This window comes from Rhinopithecus roxellana, chromosome 10, assembly GCF_007565055.1.
Source record: "Rhinopithecus roxellana isolate Shanxi Qingling chromosome 10, ASM756505v1, whole genome shotgun sequence".
NCBI classification, from domain to species: domain Eukaryota; kingdom Metazoa; phylum Chordata; class Mammalia; order Primates; family Cercopithecidae; genus Rhinopithecus; species Rhinopithecus roxellana.
This window is the reverse complement of record NC_044558.1, coordinates 84,967,453-84,985,711: the sequence shown is the minus strand read 5'-3', so window position 1 is coordinate 84,985,711 and position 18,259 is coordinate 84,967,453.

The following is an 18,259-nucleotide window of genomic DNA, read 5'->3' as shown; positions in this document are numbered from 1 at the left end:
GCCTCAGCCTCCCAAGCAGCTGGGATTACAGGCGCCTGCCACCATGCCTGGCTAATTTTTGTATTTTTAGTAGAAATGGGGTTTCACCATGTTGGGCAGGCTGGTCTCAAACTCCTGACCTCAAGTGATCTGCCCACCTTGGCCTCCCAAAGTGCTGGGATTCCAGGCATGAGTCTCCTTGCCTGGCCAACATACATTTATTGAATACCTATTATATACTTGGTGAGTTCCATTCTCATCCGTGGGCCAGAACCTGGGACTGCTAAGGGAGACTGAAGAATGTAGTCAGTTATTTAGCTGGGTACTCAGCTTCCCCAAACAAAATCAGGTTCTATAAGAAGAGAAGCATCCAGCAGGGTCTGTATCCCTTCTGACTTTCTGGAACTTCCATACTGGTTGGAGAGACAGACATGAGAGAAACACATCATATAGTATTAGAAATTGTGATACTGCTATTAAGTAAAAATATAGGGACCTTTGGCAGGATATAATAAGGAGGACTGGCCTCCTCTAGGGAGGTCAGAAAAGGCTTGGCTAAGGAAGTGAAGACAAGGGTTTTGCCCTGGAGGAAATCCCAGTGTGTGCAGACAGACAGATATAGATACAGCTACCATTGGCCAGGTGCAGTGGCTCACGCCTGTAATCCCAGAACTTTGGGAGGCCGAGGCGGGAGGATCACTTGAGTTCAGGAGTTCAAGACCAACCTGGCCAAATGGTAAAACCCTGTCTCTACAAAATAGAAAAATTAGCCAGGTGTGGTGGCACGTGCCTGGAGTCCCAGCTACTTGGGAGGCTGAGTCAGGAGAATCGCTTGAACCCAGGAGGTGGAGGCTGCAGTGAGCCAAGATCACGCCACTGGGTGACAGAGCGAGACTCTGTCTAAAAAAAGAAAGAAATAGCTGCCATCCTCTCTCTGCTAAGTGGGAAGATGTGTAGCCGATAGGCCCAGGGTTTGCTTGCTGTGTGACTTAGGGCCAGTCGCATCTCCTCTCTGAACCTCAGTTTCCTTATGTGTGTAATGTGGGGATGATAAAGGATGGGGTCAGTGCGTAGCAAATGCCCTCAGGGCATTGCATGGCATCGCACACCCCAGGGACTGCTATTCAGACTGCAGTGGAATCATGCAATTGAAAAGACCCATTGTAATTCATTTCTATAAGCGAAGTCTTAAAGGAGCCCAAAGGAGAAATTTGTGGGTAGAAGTTGTTCAGAGTCTTAGACAGGCTTGGGGCATACTTGGGCAGGTGTGTGGGGTGGCCGGTGTACCTCAAGCCATTGGTTCCCAAACTTTAGCATACAGCAGAATCGCCTGGAGCATTTGTGAAGCCCAGATCTGGGCCACCCCCGCAGTGATTCTGATCCTATATCTGGGGTGCGGTCCATGAATGTGCATTTCTTACAAGTTCCCAGAGGATGCTGATGTTGCCAGTCCGTGGACAACAAGCTGAACAGCACTGCTATAAATCCTAGACACAAGGGAGGCTGGTGTGCCTCCAGGCAGCCAGGGGAGGCTGCGGGGCTGACGGCTGGGGGTGGGAGGTGGGCAGAGCATCCCCTGCCCCCTGTGCTGCTGCAGAGGGAGGATGCGTATTCTCAGACCTGGCAGGGAATGTGGAGGATCGTGGGCCCCAGTCAGAGGCCCGGGTAATCCTCATGTCCCCGAGGTCAGTGGGGCTGGGAGCTCCAAATTCACTTTAATAATCCAATTCTGAGACTAAGCCCTTGGCTCTGTGCCCTGCTAGGCAGGCCTGCAGCCCTGCCTGCCTCTGTACTGGCTTGGCTCTGACCAGAGACTCCAGAGTTTCACTGTTTCAGAAACACAGTGGACTTGTAGGGCAATTTGCAGGAAGAGGGCTTCTGCAGACATCTCTATCAGCTGGCAGGGTGAGCCCCCAGGAACACCACTCCGGATAGACTTAGGGATAAACTAGGACTCCTTTGTCCCCACTGTGTGGCTGCCTAAAATCAAAGACGTGGGAAGCCTGGCCAACATGGTGAAACCCCGTTGGTACTAAAAATACAAAGATTAGCCAGGCATAGTGGTGCCTGACTGTAATCTCAGCTATTAGGGAGTTTGAAGCAAGAGAATTGCTTGAACACGGGAGGCGGAGGTTGCAGTGAATCGAGATCACACCACTTCACCCTAGCCTGGGCGACACAGTGAGACTCTGTCTAAAAAATAATAATAAAATCATAGATATGCCAGTTGTGATAAAGGAAGTGGAGAATGTAGCCAGGCTACTGTCCAGAGGCCCCTTCATGCTCAAGGTAGGGGGGCCCAGGGCAGGCCTCCTGCCTTCTCCCATGCTGAAGCTAGGACTCCTCCCCATTAATTTGTCTTTTTGTTGGTTTATTCATTTTAAAATTCTTTTTGTTTGCTTTTGTTTTTTGTTTTGGCTCCCGCCAGGAAACGATCTTTTGTTTGTTTGTTTGTTTGCTTTGTTTCTTTGTTTATTTGAGAGACAGGGTTTCACTCTGGCATCTAGGCTGGAGTACAGTGGTGAGATCATAGCTCACTGCAGGCTTGAACTCCTTGGCTCAAGCGATCCTCCTGCCACAGCCTCCTGCATAACTAGGACTACAGAGACACACCAGCTGATTTTTACATTTTCTTGTAGAGACAGGATCTCAATCTGTTGCCCAGGCTGGTCTTGAACTCCTGGCCTCAAGGGATCCTTCCACCTCAGCTTCCCAAAGTGGTGGGATTACAAGTGTAAGCCACAGTGCCCAGCAACTGGTCTTATATTTGGGGGTTCCTAGCATGATTGTTTGAAGAAAGGGCTCTGAGACTTTTCCAGGACTGACATGCACTTTCCTAGGCAGGAGTTCTTTCTGCAACCTGCACCACTACCTTTCCTGGAGGGAGCTCTGGGTGTGTCATCTTAGAAAAGCTCTTTGTCTAAGGCCGAGCGAGGTGGCTCACGCCTGTAATCCTAGCATTTTGGGAGGCTGAGGTGGGCGGATCACTTGAGGTCAGGAGTTAGAGACCAGCCTGGCCAACATGGTGAAACTCCCTCTCTACTAAAAATACAAAAATTAGCCAGATGTGGCGGTGCATGCCTGTAATCCCAGCTACACAGGAGACTGAGGGATGAGAATCACTTGAACCCAGGAGGCAGAGGTTGCAGTGAGCAGAGATTGCACCACTGCACTCAGCCTGGGTGACAGAGTGAGATTTTGTCTCAAAACAAAAACCAAAAAAAAAAAAGCTCTTCTATTGTGCCTGGGTTTGCCTCCTGCTGACTCATAAAGGCCAATTTGTCTGCTCATTCATGCACACATGCCCTTGATGTTTATTGAGCTCCTACTATGTGCCAGGCCCCATGCAAGACTTCCTATCCTCAAGGAGTGCAGACTCTAGCAGGGGAAATAGATCAGAAACCAGACAAATATAATCTAGTGGCCTAAGTGCTACTTATTAGTAGTACCCACTAGGTTAGCCTAGAGCCCTGGAGGTACATAAAAGGCACCCAATTCAATCTGGTGGCTGGTGTGGGGAGGAATGGACAGATCTGCTAGGACCTCAAGGATCAGCAGTGCTTAGTTAGGAGAGGTGGGCAGGTGGGGTGGGCATGGTGGCTCATGCCTGTAGTCCCAGCACTTCGGGAGGCCAAGGTGTGCGGATCACTTGAGGTCAGGAGTTCGAGACCAGCCTGGCCAACATGGTGAAACACCATCTCTACTAAAAATACAAAAATTAGCCAGGCGTGGTGGTGCGCACCTGCATTCCCAGCTACTCGGGAGGCTGAGGCAGGAGAATCACTTGAACCCGGGAGGCAGAGGTTGCAGTGAGCCGAGATTGCACCACTGCACTCCAGCCTGGGAAACAGAGCAAGACTCTGTCTCAAAAAAAAAAAAAAAAAAAAAAATGAAGAAGAAGTGGTGGTCAGGGGCACAATTTCTGGTCTGGGAACAGCACATGCAAAGGCCCTGAGGTAAGGGAGAATGTGGCCCTTTTGGGAAACGAAGTGGAAGTTTGTCTAACTGAGGTACTAGGTTGGAGAGAGGAGGAGAGAGAGGTGACGCTCAACAGGGAAGCAGGACCCCATCCCTCCACAGACCTTGGAGTGTGGAGAGGCTCAGATGGGAACTCTGAGGGGCTGCCTTCTGGCATTAGCCAGGCCACGGCCACAGAAGCACTGGTGCGATGAAGGGCTCATCTCTGGGGACAAATCTGTCCAGAAGATAGAAGAAAACCCAGGCAGCTGAGGGTAGCCGGGAGGTGTCCCCATAGCAGTGTGGTTAAAAGCATTAGCTCTGATCAAAAAGCAGAGCCAGGCTGGGTGCAGTGGATTGCGCCTGCAATCCTAGTGCTTTGGGAGGCTGTGGTGGGAGGAGCACTTGAAGCCAGGGGTTCAAGACCCGCTTGGGCAACGTAGTGAGACCTCATCTCCACAAACAATTTTAAAAATTAGCAGGTGTGGTCGCATGTACCTATAGTCCCAGCTACTTGGGAGGCTGAGGTGGGAGAACTGATGGAGCCCAGGAGTTCGAGTCTGCAGTGAGCTATGATCATGCCACTGTAGTCCAGCCTGGACAACTGAGCAAGACCCCATCTCAAAAACAAACAAACAAAAATACCAGAAAGCCAGACATTAGAGACCACGGATGAGAGAACACAACATCAACCCCTGGGGTTGCTGAAGGGATCAAATCTGAATCTGATCATGCCTTGAGATCCAGCTGACAATTTGCAAAAAATCCAGGGGCAGAGAAACATGTTGAGCTGTACCATGAGGAGGACATCAGTTTTTGACATCCACAAGCTCCAAACTGGAAAAACAATACGGGTCAAATGGCTCACATTCTTCAAAGCAAATTACAAGAAAAAGAAAGAGATGGGCTGGGTGTGGTGGCTCATGCCTGTAATCCCAGCACTTTGGGAGGCCAAGGCGGGTGGATCACCTGAGGTCGGGAGTTCGAGACCAGCCTGACCAACATGGAGAAACCCCATCTCTACTAAAAATACAAAATTAGTCGGGTATGTGGCACATGCCTGTAATCCCAGCTACTCGGAAGGCTGAGGCAGGAGAATCGCTTGAACCCAGGAGGCAGAGGTTGCAGTGAGTTGAGATCGCACCATTGCACTCAGCCTAGGCAACAAGAGCAAAACTCTGTCTCAAAAAAAAAAAAAAAAAAAAAAAAAAAAAAAGATGGAGAGAGAGAACTTATAGATCAAAAGAGACTAAAAAGTATAGTGTTTTAAAAAGTGGACCTGACTAAATGACAGTATCTAGGGATGTGCACTTGGGTGAAAAAAAAAAACCAAACCAAACACAAAGAAACCCAAATGAGTCTGGGCGCAGTGACTCACATCTGTAATCCCAGTACTTTGGGAGGCCAAGGTGGGTGGATCACTTGAGGTCATGAGTTCAAGACCAGCCTGGCCAACATGGCAAAAACCCGTCTCTACTAAAAACACAAAAACTAGCCAGGCAGGGTGGTGGGTGCCTGCAATCTCAGCTACTCAGGAAGCTGAGGCACGAGAATAGCTTGAACCTGGGAGGCAGAGGTTACAGTGAGCTGAGATCATGCCATTACACTCCAGCCTGGACGACACAGAGAGATTCTATCTCAAAAAAAAAAAAAAAAAAAAAGCGACCTAAGGAAATTATTACTATAAAAGTCAGGAAAGTGGTTGCTTTTAGAGAGAAGGAGGGGAAAAGCTATGATTGTGAAGGGGCACAGAGAGGAGCTTCTGGGATGTCTGACGAAGTTCTATTTCTTAACAAGTAAGGTCATTACAAGAGTGTTTGCTGGAGTATCCCTTCATGCCCGCTGGAGGTGCCTGCTGCCTGCTTCTGCACTCCAGCTGATGGCTGCCTTTCCTACAGAGGGGACGGGGTCTGAGTATCATGACTGAGGGATGAGCTTTGATGTTAACAAGTACATGGTTTTTGGCAGGGCAGGGTAGCCATGCCTGTAATCTCAGCATTTTGGGAGGTCAAGGCAGGTGGATCACCTGAGGTCAGGAGTTCAAGACCAGCCTGGCCAACATGGTGAAACCCCGTCTCTACTAAAAATACAACAAAAATTAGCAGGGCATGGTGGTGCGCACCTGCAGTCCCAGCTACTCAGGAGGCTGAGGTAGGAGAATCGCTTGAACCTGGGAGGCAGAGGTTGCAGTAAGCTGAGATCTCGCCACTGCACTCCAGCCTGGACGACAGAGAGAGACTCTCTCTGCCACCCTCCTCCAAGAAAAAAAGAAAAAAAAAAAAGAGGCCGGGCGCGGTGGCTCAAGCCTGTAATCCCAGCACTTTGGGAGGCCCAGACGGGCGGATCACAAGGTCAGGAGATCGAAACCATCCTGGCTAACACGGTGAAACCCCGTCTCTACTAAAAAATACAAAAAAATTAGCTGGGCGAGGTGGCGGGCGCCTGTAGTCCCAGCTACTGGGAGGCTGAGGCAGGAGAATGGCGTGAACCCGGGAGGCGGAGCTTGCAGTGAGCTGAGATCTGGCCACTGCACTCCAGCCTGGGGGCAGAGCGATACTCTGTCTCAAAAAAAAAAAAAAAAAAAAAAAAAGAAAAAGAAAAGAAAAAACACCAAAAATACCAAGCACCTGGCTTCTGACTGCAACTCTGCCACTTAAGGGAGTTAAGGGATGTACACGTATAGGACGTATGTGTGAAGGGAGTCCCTCACTGTTCGTTTCTTTATTTTTAGTTTTAGTTTTTTTAAACATCAGTATTTTTTTTTTTTTGAGGCAAAATCTCACTCTGTCACTTCTGCTGGAGTGTAGTGATATGATCTTGCCTCACTGCAGCCTCTGCTTCCTGGGTTCAAGTGATTCTCCCGCCTCAGCCTCCTGAGTAGCTGGGATTACAGGTGTGCACCACCATGCCCAGCTGATTTTTTGTATTTTTAATAGAGACGGAGTTTTACCCTATTGGCCAGGCTGGACTCAAACTCCAGACCTCAAGTGATCTGCCCGCCTTGGCCTCCCAAAATATTGGGATTACAGGCGTAAGCCACTGCGTCCGGCCATTATCTGTTATTAGTGATAGTAATATCATCTATCCTGCGGGGTGGATATGAAGAAATAACCCTTGCATAATGCTGAGTGGAGGGCCTGGCTCAGGGCCCTCACACACGCTGTTCCCCCTGCCTAGAGTGCTTTTCCCTGCACTCTTTGAATAGCTAGATCCTTCTCATTTCTGGGGTTGAACTTAAATGTCTTTTTCTTGACTTACCTATTGAAGGAAGGAAGGAAGTCACCACCACAGTTCATTTGTATTCTTCAGAGCACATATGAAATCTCTGGCCTGAGATATTTATTATACAACAATATGTTTGTATTTGCTTATTGTTTGAGGCTCCCTCCCACTTACTAGAATGTAAGCTCCATGTTGGCGGAGACCATTTCTACCTTGTCCAGCATGGCATCTTCAGTGTCTAGTAGGCACTCAGCAATGATTTATTGTATCAGGCAGGCACAGTGACTCGCACCTGTAATCCCACCACTTTGGGAGACCAAGGCAGGCTGATCACCTGAGGTCAGGAGTTCGAGAGCAGCCTGGCCAACATGATGAAACCTCATCTCTACTAAAAATACAAAAATTAGCTGGGCGTGGTGGTGGGCACCTGTAATCCCAGCCACTTGGGAGGCTGAGGCAGGAGAATTGCTTGAGCCAGGAGGAAGAGGTTGCAGTGAGCTGAGGTTGTGTCACTGTGCTCCAGCCTGGGCAACAGAGTGAAACTCTATCTCAAAAAAAAAAAAAAAGAAAAGAAAAAGAAAAGGAAAAAGAAAAGAGATTTATTGTATAAATGAACAAAATCCATGAATATGTAAATAATTTGTTCACTTCTGTATAATGTGTCTCTCCAGGCTGGCTTAGGAGGAACACAAGGGCACAAATCCTGTCTGGCTTGTTCTCTCCTGTGTCTCCTGAAGCCCTTGCACTGTCCAGGTGCATATAACGTGCTCAGTAAATCTCATCACATGGATACAAAGCTCAGGGTGCGGTGGGGTAGCGGGATGAGGGCGATGACATTTGTGACCACGGCCCTCAGGTATAGGAAGGGCTCCAGGCTCCCTCCCTGGTGGCTCTCCTGGCCTCAGGTCTCCCTCTGCTCCAATTCTGGCTCTTTCTAAATCATTTCCTTGTGCCTCACGGGCCTCAAAGTCACAGGCAGAGCCATGAAATGGGCAAAGGTAAAGAATTGGGAACTGGACAGACCTAGATTCTAGTTTTTTGTTTGTTTGTTTTTAGAGACAGGGTCTCACTCTGTTGCCAAGGCTGAAGTGCACTGGTGTGATGTTGGCTCAGTGCAGCCTCGACCTCTTGGGCTCAAAGGATCCTCCCACCTCAGCCTTCTGAATAGGTGGGACTATAGGCATGTGCCACCATGCCTGGCTAATTTTTTTGTATTTTTTGTAGAGACAGGGTTTCGTCATGTTGCCCAGGCTGGTCTCGAACTCCTGATATCAAGTGATCTGCCTGCCTCGGCCTTCCAAAGTTCTGGGATTACAGGCATGAGCCTCAACACCTGGCCTAGATTCTAGTTCTCAGTCATTTACAGTCGCTGAGACTTTGAGCCAGTTGCTGAAGCCTCAGTTTCCTTATCTGTTCAAAGAGAGATAATAATCAAAATAACAATAACAATATATCTGCCAAATAAGGTGTTGGTGATCAGATCGGGTAACAGACATGAAAGCCCAATACACATTGAACAGTCTCATACACATGTGTTGTCCCTGTTATTAGTAGCTACAAATTCTTTTTTCAAAATTGTATGTATTTAAGGCGTACAACATGATGTTTTAGTATAGTAGTTACAGATTCCTGAAACAGCCATTGGGAGCCAAATTCTAGGGTAAAATTGGAGTTTTAGGGAAGGAATGTTAGGTGTCCCCCAACATCTGTTCTTCTCATCCTCCTTAGTGACAACAACTCTCAGTTTCTATGACATTTTGAATCAAGATTATATTTCTCAGCTTCCTGTAGAGCTAGGCGTGGTCTCGTGCCCATGTTCTGGCTAATGGAATATGTCTTAGTCTGTTTTGTGTTGCTATAAGAGAATACTTATGACTGGAAAATAACAATGGAAGTTTATTTGGCTCGTGGTTCTGGAGGCTGGGAAGTCCAAGAGCATGGTGCTGGCATATGGCAAGGGCCTTTATGTTGCATCATCCTATGGCAGGAGGCGGAAAGGCAAGAGAGGGTGAGAACTAGTGAGCAGGAGGGGGTCCAAACTTGTGTATATGAAAAAGCCACTCTCATGACAACTCACTCACTCCCACCACGATGACATTAACCCAATCATAAGGGCAGAGCCCTCATGACTTAATCACCTCTTATCAGGCCCTACTTTCCCACATCGTTGCATTGGGGATTAGGTTTCCAACACACAGACTTTAGGGGACACATTCAAACCACAGCAGGATAGAAGCAGTTGTGTGCAACTTCCGGGAAGCATCCTCTTTAAGGAGACACCTGGTCTCCTTTGCCTTCCTTCCTCCTTGCTGGCTGAAATGTGGTTTTGTTGCCTGGAGCTTGAGCAGCCATTAACCATGAGGAAGAAGTCAGTGTTGAAGATGGGGGAACAACAAATTGAAGGACCCCCAGTCTCTGACAGCTTCTGGAAGCCCCCCTAAAAGCCCTGCAGTGCTCCCTTCAGATTCCTTTATAAGAAAAATAGAAGACACTTCTGTATCATTTAAGCCCTTATTACTTTGAATCTTTCTGGCACTTGGAATCAAACTTAAATAGAACAAAATTACTCTTCATAAGACTTACCAGCTATGTGCCAGGCATTGTATTAAGCCCTTTACAAATATTAACTCATCAATTATCATAATAACTTTATGAGCTAGCAACACTATTTTCTCCATTTTACAGGTAAGTCTTGGATATTTCATGGAAAGAGGAAGGAAACAGTTCTTAAAATGTTTTCTAGGCCAGGGACAGTGGCTCACATCTGTAATCCCAGCACTTTGAGAGGCCAAAGTGGGAGGACTGCTTAAGCCCAGGAGTTTGAGACCAGCCTGAGAAACATAGCAAGACTTCATCGCTATAAAAAATAAAAGCATTAGCTCAGCACTGTGGCACGTGACTGTAGTCCCAGCTACTCGGGAGGCTGAGTTGGGAGGATTATTTGTGCCCAGGAGGTCAAGGCTGCGGTAAGCAGTGATTGTGCCACTGTACTCCAGCCTGGGTGACAGTGAGACCCTGTTTCAAAAACCAACATAAAATTTAAATGTTTTATTTTTAGTCCCTGTATCAGTCTGTTTTCATGCTGCTGATAAAGACATACCCAAGACCAGGCACTTTATAAAAGAAAGAGGTTTATTGGACTTACAGTTTCACATGGCTAGGGAGGCCTCACAATCACGGTGTAAGGCAAGGAGGAGCAAGTCACATCTTACGTGGATGGCAGCAGGCAAAGAGAGAGCTTGTGCAGAGAGACTCCCATTTTTAAAAACATCAGATCTCATGAGACCCATTCACTATTACAAAAACAGCATGAAAAATACCAACCGCCATGATTCAATCATCTCCCAACTGGTCTCTCCCACACACATGGGAATTATGAAAGCTACAAGATGAGATTTGGGTGGGGACACAGAGCCAAACCATATCAATTCCTGTCTCTGTTCATTCTTTCATTCAGCAAATATACACTGAGCACCTATCTTCCAGGTTCTCTGCTGGGTGTTAGGGATATAGGGGAAAAAAAAAAAAAAAAAGGTCCAGCGCGGTGGCTCATACCTATAATCCTAGCACTTTGGGAGGTGGAGGCAGGCGGATCACCTGAGGTCAGGAGTTCAAGACCAGCCTGGCCAACATGATGAAACTCCAGCTCTACTAAAAATACAAAAATTAGCTGGGCATGGTGGTGGGCACCTGTAATCCCAGCTACTTGGGAGGCTGAGACAGGAGAATTGCTTGAACCTGGGAGGTGGAGGCTGCAGTGAACTGAGACTGCACCACTGCACTCCAGCCTGCGTGACGGGAGCGAGACTCCATCTCAAAAACCAAAAAAAAAGCCTTGATTCCTAGTCTCATGGAGATAATTGTCTAGACTACTCTGTCCAATATGGTAGCCACTAGCCATATGTGGCTATTTAAATGAATTAAATAATTAGTTCCCCAGACACACCACTCACATTTCACCTGTTCAACAGGCACATGTGGTGTGGATAGACTACCTTCCCATCGTAGCAGAATGCTGTTGTCTGCAGGGGCAGCTGACAGGTAACCTGGCCATTTATAATCCAATGTGCAGGTGCTGGCTGTAGGACTCCTTGTTACCTGCCAATGTGTCCGGATCTAGGAAAGAAACTGAAAAAAAATAAAACAGCTGCTTTCTTTTTTTTTTCTTTCTTTCTTTTTTTCTTTTTTTTTTTTTGAGACAGAGTTTCGCTCTTGTTGTCCAGGCTGAAGTGTAATGATGTGATCTCGGCTCATCACAACCTCCGTCTTCCAGGTTCAAGCGATTCTCTGGCCTCAGCCTCCCGAGTAGCTGGGATTACAGGCATGCACCACCACACCTGGCTAATTTTGTATTTTTGGTAAAGATGGGGTCTCTCCATGTTGGTCAGGCTGGTCTTGAACTCCCGACTTCAGGTGACCCGCCTGCCTCAGCCTCCCAAAGTGTTGAGATTACAGGCCTGAGCCACCGTGCCCAGCCAGCTTTATTTCTCAGTATGTGTACTTTAGTCCTTTTTATTCACCATCTCACTCTGTCTGTACACCTCATTTCCAGGTGAGGAAACTTAGGTTCAGAGAAGGAATGTGACTTGCCAAGCTTACACTGACATTGGGTAGTAAAGACCCTCCTGGCATTCCTGACTCAACAACTGTGTCCTTAACACAATGAAAAAAGTCTGGGAAATGATGATATAGGCAGCTAACAAGCCGAGTGCAGTGGTACACGTCCGTAATCCTAGCTACTTGGGATCAGTTAAGGCCAGGAGTTTGAGTGTGGCCTGGGCAACATAGTGAGACTCTGTAAGTCTGTAAGACATTCTCTTGAAGTTTGTGGGGTTTTTTTCTTTTTCTTTTTTTTTTCCTGACATAGAGTCTCACTCTGTTGCCCAGGCTGGAGTGCAGTGGCGTGATCTCAGCTCATTGCAACCTCCGCCTCCTGGGCTCAAGCGATTCTCCTGCCTCAGCCTCCCGAGTAGCTGGGACCACAGGCGCCTGCCACCATGCCTGGCTAATTTTTGTACTTTTGGTAGAGACAAAGTTTCACCATGTTGGCCAGGCTGGTCTTGAACTCCTGACCTCAAGTGATCTGCCCACCTTGGCCTCCCAAAGTGTTGGGATTACAGGCATGAGTCACCGTGCCCAGCCTTCTTTTTTTTCTATTTATTTTTTTTGAGACAGAGTCTCACTCTGTTGCCCAGGCTGGAGTGCAGTGACAAGATCTTGGCTCACTGCCACCTCTGCCTCCTGGGCTCAAGTGATCCTCCCACCTCAGCCTCCCAAGTAGTTGGGACTACAGGCATGCGCCACAATGCCCAGCTATTGTTTTTATTTCTTGTAGAGATGGTGGGGGGTGGGGTCTCATGATGTTGCCCAGGCTAGTATTGAACTCCTGGGCTCAAGCGATCCACCTGCTTCAGCCTCCTAAAGTGTTGGAATCACAGGCGTGAGCCACAGTGCCCAGCTGAAGTTGCTTTCTATTGTACTTGTTGCAACTCTAGGAGGCTGAAAGTTATCACCATCTCATTCACAGATGAGGAAACCAAGGTGCAGAAGGGAAATGACTTGTCCAAGGCCACCCAGATGGGCAGGCACTTGCTTTTTCTGTTCTCTGCCTAGACCATGACCACCCTGGGGCTGGCTGGCTTTTTCACTGTGACGCATATCCTCTTGGGGGAAGCGAAGACACGCCAACTCCATTCTCTCTCCTGCAAAGTTGGGGACTCGGCCAGGTTTCTCAGTTCGAGTTGCACCCTGGGGGCCAGGACCAGCAGACACGGTGGGCTGGCTCCCCGCCTCTCTGGATGGCTCTGGTCCCTCTGTGGTCTAACTCCCAGACACCCAAGATGAGCAAACTTGGTCTTGGGACCAGACCACCCACCTCAGTTTCAGGGCTGGCAGGACTGGCTCCCACCCCTGCCCTGTGTTTGCCTTTTGAACTTTAATTGTGAGCTTATTTTTAAGGGGGAAAAATATCCCATAAACTTAAAAATAGGCAGGACTTAATTAATAGTACTCTTTGTTTTTCTGATCCTTATCTGGACAGGAAGACACAACCCTTTTCAGTTTTATGGTCAAGGTGAAATTGCCTCTCAGGGCTCAAACACAGCTGCTTCATCTTCCCCTTTTGAACTCTGGCTCCCTTTGGTTTTTTCTCCCTTGGGGAGAGGATATTTCCCACTCCTTTGCCTCAGCACTTCATCAAGGTCTTTTCTATTTATCAGATTGTCAGCGGTACATGTTATAATTATTTCTTCATACATAATTAATAGCTTCTGTGCACTGAGGACTTCGATGGGCCAGGCACTCTGAATGGCTCCTAACAGCCCCACATGGCAGGTTTTCTAATTATATCCATTGTACAAGTGAGACAACTGAGGCCCAGAGAGAAGAAATGATTTTCCAAGGGCCATACAGCTCTAAGAAGTGGAGCTAGGCTTTAAATCCAGGTCTCTATGCCCCAAACACCCATGACTATGGTTTACTGATCATTTAGCTACGCGTTCAATGGTCCCACAATGCTAATTTTACAAACCACTTCCTGGACGGGCGTGGGGACACGCCTGTAATCCCAGTACTGTGGGACGCTGAGCGGGGGGCAGATCACTTGAGGTCAGGGGTTCGAGACCAGCCTGGCCAACATGGTGAAACCTTGTCTCTACTGAAAATACAAAAATTAGCCGGGCATGGTGGTGCATGCTTGTAGTCACAGCTACTTGGGAGGTTGAGGCAGGAGAATCACTTAAACCCTGGAGGCTGAGGTTGCAGTGAGATGAGATCACGCCACTGCACTCCAGCCTGGGTGACAGAGCGAGACGCCATCTCCAAAAAAAAAAAAAAAAAAAAAAAAAAAAAAATCCTTCAATTTTTTGTTCATTTAAAATATGTCTTATTTTCAACAATCCTACAAGGTGGGCACAATTATTCTCTCCATCCCACAGATGAAGAAACTAAGGATCAGAGAGGTAAATTCATTTACCCAAAGTTACACAGTGATTAATAGCAGAGCTGTGATTTGCACCAAACTATTTGCTACATAGCCAGGCTCAAAGGAAAAGAAGTATATTAGATGCCAAAACATTGGATTCTGGCTGTTCATTGTGTGACTTTGGACAAATTACTCAACCCTCTGAGCTTCAGCTTCTCATCTGCAAAAATGGGGACATGACCTATTTTTCCAACGTTTTGAGATCATTAAGAGCATCAGATAAGTAGGAACCAAGGATTATTGAGAAGCTGCTCCGTCAGGGCCTGGGTTTATATGCCTTATTTCAGTTTTGGATGAAATTTTAGTGAATTTTGGACCAGGCACTGTGGCTCATGCCTGTAATCCCAGCACTTTGAGAAGCCGAGGTGGGCGGATCGCCTGAGGTTCGGAGTTTGTGACCAGCCTGGCCAACATGGTGAAACCCCATCTCTACTAGAAGTACAAAAAAAAGGCCGGGCGCGGTGGCTCAAGCCTGTAATCCCAGCATTTTGGGAGGCTGAGACAGGTGGATCATGAGGTCAGGAGATCAAGACCATCCTGGCTAACACGGTGAAACCCGGTCTCTACTTAAAAATACAAAAAAAAAAAAAAACTAGCCGGGCGAGGTGGTGGGCGCCTGTAGTCCCAGCTACTCAGGAGGCTGAGGCACGAGAATGGCGTAAACCCGGGAGGTGGAGCTTGCAGTGAGCTGAGATCCGGTCACTGCACTCCAGCCTGGGCGAGAGAGCGAGACTCTGTCTCAAAAAGAAAAAAAAAAAAAAAAAATTAGCCGGGCATGGTGGCACATACCTGTAATCCCAGCTACTCAGGAGGCTGGGGCAGGAGAATCACTTGAACCCGGTAGGCGGAGATGGCAGTGAGCAGAAATCGTACCACTACACTCCAGCCTGGGCAACAAAGTGAGACTCTATATGGAAAAAAAAAAAAAAAAAAAATCTCTTCCATGTCGTCTGCATTTTCTACAAAAAGTGTATCTTTCTTTCACAGAGGAAAATAACTGCTGCCCATTTAAGAACTACCTATTTAGTCCTTACATCAATGCGACGTGCATTTCAGGAGAAAGGAGACTCAGCAAGAAAGGAAGTGATGTGACCGGGAAGCCGTTGAGGAAGGAACTGAACCCAGCTCTGTCTGTCCCCCAAATCTTGGTTCCTGTTACTCTACCGAGGGCAAGTCCTCCATCCTGAGAGAGTGCTGGAGGATTTGCAGAAATGTTTGCATCAAACCAGCCCCAGCTTAAGGAGGGGGAAATGCCACCCCAAGTGTTTCTGGGCTCTCAGGTGGGGACGACCTTCCACAGCAGGGAGGGGAAATGGGAGGCTGGAGCCCAAACTCCTTATTGCCTACAGATAAATGGCCTGGGCCCAGGGCCACCTAGGGACTGACACTCTTCTTAGCTTTCGCAGGGCTCAGACTCCCTGCCTTCTGCATGGTCCGTCCTGGGAGCAAACCTGGGACTGTCTGGGGACCCCTCTGGGTCAGTGCTTTTGGATATAATCCTACCCTGGGTTCGGGCCCTCTAGCCTGACTTTGACCTTTTTGTCTTCTGCCCCCATCCCTATCGAGGCTCGTGCCTGTAATCCCAGCACTTTAGAAGGTCAAGGCACGAGGAGAGCCCAGGAGTTTGAGACCAGCCTGGGCAATATAGCAAAAGACCTCATCTCTACAAAAAAAAAGAAAAAAAAGAAGTTTAGTGGGGGCATGGTAGCACATGCGTCTAATTCCAATTACTAGGGAGACTAAGGTGGGAGGATCCCTTCAGCCCGGGAGGTAGAGGCTGCAGTGACCCATGATTATACCATGTACTCCAGGCTGGGCAACAGAGTGAAACTCTGTCTCAAAAAAAAAAAAAAAAAAAAAAAGGTCCGGGCGCAGTGGCTCATGCCTGTAATCCCAGCAATGTGGGAGGCCAAGGCGGGCAGATCACCTGAGGGCAAGAGTTCGAGACCAGCCTGGCCAACGTGGTGAAACCCTGTCTCTACTAAAAATTCAAAAATTAGCTGGATGTGGTAACATGCCTGTAGTCCCAGCTACTCAGGAGGCTGAGGCTGGAGAATTGCTTGAACCCGGGAGGCAGAGGTTGCAGTGAGCTGAGATCGTGCCACTGCACTCCAGCCTGGGCAACAGAGAGAGACTCAGTCAAAAAAAAAAAAAAAAAAAAAAAAAAAAAAAAAAAAGGCATAGCTCTAACAGCCTTTTACAGTACAATATGGGGGTCCTACTCCTGATACCACCTCAGGTGCGCAATTTTTTTTTTTTTGAGATCGATGCTTGCTCTGTTGCCCAGGCTGGAGTACAGTGGCGTGATCTCAGCTCACTGCAACCCCTGCCTCCCAGGTTCAAGTGATTCTCCTGCCTCAGCCTCCTTAGTAGCTGAGACTACAGGTGCATACCACCACGTCGGCTAATTTTTGTATTTTTAGTAGAGACAAGGTGTCTCCATGTTGGCCAGGCTGGTCTCAAACTCCTGACCTCAGGTGATCCGCCCGCCTTGGCCTCCCAAAGTGCCAGAATTACAGGCGTGAGCCATCACGCCCAGCCAAGAATTGAGATGCTGCAGACTCGTACGGATTTGCAGCTACAAATAATTTTATCAAGAGTTCCTAAAAGCATATATCTGGGACCAGGTGCTGTGGCTCATGCCTGTAATACCAGCACTCTGGGAGGCCGAGGTGTGAGGATTGCTTGAGCCCAGGAGTTCGAAACAGCTTGGGCAACATAGCAAAAGACCCTATCTCTACAAAAACATTAAAAAAAAATTAGTGGGGCATGGTGGCACATGCCTCTAGTTCCAGTTACTTGGGTGGCTGAGGTAGGAGGATCCCTTGAGCCTGGGAGGAAGAGGCTGCAGTGACCCATGATTGTGCCATTGTACTCCAGCCTGGGCAACGGAAGGAGATCCTGTCTCAAAAAAAAAAAAAAAAGCATGGATCTAGCAGCCTCTTACAGTACAAGATGGTGATACAAGTTCAGAAGGCAAGAATTCAAGATACTTTCTTTTATTTATTTATTTTGAGATGGAGTTTCGCTTTTGTTGCCCAGGCTGGAGTGCAATGGCACGATACCGGCTCACCGCAACCTCCGCCTCCCGGGTTCAAGTGATTCTCCTGCCTCAGCCTCTTGAGTAGCTGGGATTACAGGCATGCGCCACCATGCTTGGCTGATTTTGTATTTTTAGTAGAGATGGGGTTTCTCCATGTTGGTCAGGCTGGTCTCGAACTCCCAACCTCAGGTGATCCACCCGCCTCGGCCTTCCAAAGTGTTAGGATTACAGGCATGAGCCACCATGCCCGGCTGAGACTTTCATTTCAGAATAACAATCGGTTGAGTGCCTTGGCTTGTGCCAGGCATGAATCTGTCAAAAATAAAATCAGATCAAGTTAAAATTTCAGGAGTTAATTGTGCATACAAAGGAAGAGTTTGTGAATTGGGAGATTACAAGATTGGCAAGAAGTCGGAATTGACAGCAGTTGTAGCACAAGAGGAATTATTTTGACCCTTTTCATGATTGGCTGACATATTTTTTCAAAGACAAATAGAGCTGTTTAAGCTGATTTGTCTATGGCTGATTGGTTTAATTCTGTGGAATCATGCTAATAAGGGAAGAAAACTTATTCTTGTGCTTTATGTTTAGAGTTAGCATTTTGGAAAATCAGGTGCTCAAGTTTTGGTTATGTGGCTACGGTGGTTGTTCTCAGAGTATCTAAACAATTGTTTCAGCTCTTATTTATCAATTCTAATGACTTTATTATATGCATTACCACCTTCTCCTCCTCTTCTTCATGTGGTTGTATTACCTTCTTTAATCCTCACGTCTGCCCTCTGAAATAGAAACTATTCCAGGCCAGGTGCAGTCGCTCACACCTGTAATCCCAGCACTTTGGGAGGCCAAGGCGGGTGGATTACTTGAGGCCAGAAGTTCAAGACCAGGCTGGCCAACATGGAGAAATCCCGTCTCTACTAAAAGTACAAAATTTAGCCGTGCATGGTGGTGCATGCCTATAATCCCAGCTATTTGGGAGGCTGAGGCACAAGAATTACTTGAACCCAGGAGGCAGAGGTTGCAGTGAGCCGGGATCATGCCACTGCACTCTAGCCTGGGCAACACAGTGAGACTCT